Here is a 2,674-nt window from a genome sequence, read left to right on the forward strand (position 1 = left end):
TTTTTTTTTTTTGTTACTTATTGCTATACAAAGTATTCTTATTTCAGGTATGAAAGTACATTTCACTTAAAGGTAGAAAAAGGCATAAAAAAAAAGTTGTACATTTCATGCGTATATATATATGTGATAAAAAAAAATTTAGTCTTCCAATTCCATGGGGTGTTTTGACAGTCTTGGCGGGTTGTATTGCGTAATTAGCTTCCTTCTCAGTCTGTGAACTCTATCACTTGGCTTTGCCCATGATATCTGACCAGGGCGTGGTCTGCGTCCATGCGGAGGACATTGATTTTACGCTTATGCCAGCGGATCCGCCATTTTTGTAGGTTCTTGTGTGGGCGTTGTAAGCGGAGGTTTCGGAATGGGTTTTCCGGCGGTGCCCCCTTGATGTCCGCTGCCGGGTTTAATACGGGCTGAACTGTAGTTACCCCTTCGTTTTTGACGCTGGTCGGCGGTGTTATTATGTCGCGTGTGTTGGTGGGGCGTGTGGTGGCTTCTTTGGTGTTGCCATATGTTGACGGGTTGGTCGGATCTCGTGCTATGTCGTGACTCTCGGCGGGACGTGTAGTGATCGCGAACAGTGGGTTGCATTGGTCCGCGTGTGGTGAGACTAAAGGTGGTCCGTGGAATATTTTCACGTTCAGGATACGGGGCTTGTTAGGTGGCCATGGGACGGCTTCGAAAGGAGGCTGCCATGGTGATATCGGTCGAGGCTCGTCTGGTGGTGTTGGTTGGCGGTTCTTTCTCCCTTGCTTGCGTGAGGCCATCTCGGTGGTTCTCTTCTGAGTATTTCTTGACCTGGTAGTTTTGGTAGTATCAGGTGGGTTTATGTACTTTTGATGCATGGCGGGATTGCGCGGGTAGTAGCGCTGCTTCAGCGGTCGGTTGTGTCGCAGTGTAATGATGTGTTCGGCGGCTGTACTTTGTCCGGTGATTTTGGAGAACAGCGTTTTGTTGTGGTCCAAGAAGTGTGTTAATTCCTGATTTTGTTCCTCATTTAAGTGAGCCCGTTTTGTTAGGCAACACAATGTGGGTGTGGGCCTCGGTGACGTGTCGGGATTTAGTGGCTGGCCGTCTAAGGTCACAACAATGCCTCGCTTTGACAGGAAGTCCATTCCTAATATCATTCGTTCTGCTAGGTTCGGGATCACTGCTACTGCCGTGCGTGTGAATCGCTCGTTATACTTGATTCTGACGGGGTAGGTGTGTGTACTGGCAACGCATGTCTGATCCGCGAGTTAGACGTTCCGCTTATTAGGCTGGGGTTGGATGTTGAGTCGCTCTAAATGCACGCGCGTGCTGTCGTCTACGTATGTTAGAGTGGCTCCGGTGTCTACCAGTGCTCGTACGTGTAGGCCTTCGATGGTGACGTCGGCGTAGAACCGACCGTCGATACTTCTCCATTCGGATTGCACTGTAGTGGCTTGGGCGATGGGTGGCGCGGTATTGATTGATTTGGGGCATGGGCAGTTTCTGGAGAGAGTTCCATCTTGACCGCAACGGGAACAGAACAGTCGCCGTGGATAGTGACAATGGTAACGCTGGTGCCCACGCCTTTTGCAGCGCCAGCAGGTGTTCCTTGCGTCGTACCGGTTACTTATGGTGGAAAGGCTATGTGCCGCTTGTCTACTTTGTCTGGCTTCTTCGTTTTTGAGCAGTTCATACTCATCGGTGAGCTCCATGAGCTCCTCGATGGTTTGGAATTCGCTTCTTTTTACGAAGAGTCGGTATTCGACTCGCAGACCGTCATAAATACGTTCTAGGTGGTTTTCGTGGCACATGACCGGATGTTGCCGAATGAGTGTCTGCAGGGCGAGGATGTAGTCCTTGGCCTTTTCCCTGTGCATCCGCTGGCGAATTGTGTCTTCTAGCTGCGTTATGTGTCGTTTGGGCAGAAAAAATTTTTCCGCCCCGGCACGAAATCTAGCCCAGGTGGTTATTTGTTGCCTCTGGACGCGGAACCATTGAAGTGCTTTACCGCGTAAAATCTCGGGCAGGGTTGGGAGGAGTTGGTCTGGCAGGATTTGATAACATTCTGCCAGTTCCTCAATCCGATCCAAGAAGTCGTGCAGGGCATCGCCGCCGGAATAGTGTACGTCCCAACGACGGACAGTACTCATTACTTCGGCGTTACTAAACCTGTCTCGCTGAGGAGCTGCTAGTTTTGCTCCTCCGGAGTGTAGGAATGATTCGCCCAGTTTTATGGCTGGGGTGACTTCGGGTAAGGACTTCGCTATACTGGTTTCTTCAGCGGTGATCTCCATTTCTAGTTCTTTTAGGAGATTTTCGGTTGATCTTCTACTTCGCTTGGTTTTGATGAAGTGGCTTAGAGCACTCCGTAGCTCTGCGACTGTGTTCCCTTCAACTGGTAACTGGTGTTGTCTGCATTGCTCCACTAATCTCTCTTTTTTCAGTAGGTATATCCAGCCCAGAGAGTCGGAGTTCAGCGTTGCGGTGTCGTTTTCGCTCGTCCGTGTGTTATTGGTTGGTTGTGGTGTGTTCGATGAACCCGCTTCGACAGGGTTGGTGCTTGTTGGTGCTTTTGCACATGCGCCTGCAGAGCTGGGTCCCTGCTCGGGCGCCATTTATGAGGTGGGTTTTATCGGAGGCTGAGGTAGCTCAGCCGCTCGAGGGTTGAGTGGAGGTCCCACTAACCCCCACTGAATAAAATAAACAC

Source organism: Rhagoletis pomonella, unplaced genomic scaffold (genome assembly GCF_013731165.1).
Source record: "Rhagoletis pomonella isolate Grant_MI unplaced genomic scaffold, Rhpom_1.0 Rhpom_scaffold_12608, whole genome shotgun sequence".
In the NCBI taxonomy this organism is placed as follows: domain Eukaryota; kingdom Metazoa; phylum Arthropoda; class Insecta; order Diptera; family Tephritidae; genus Rhagoletis; species Rhagoletis pomonella.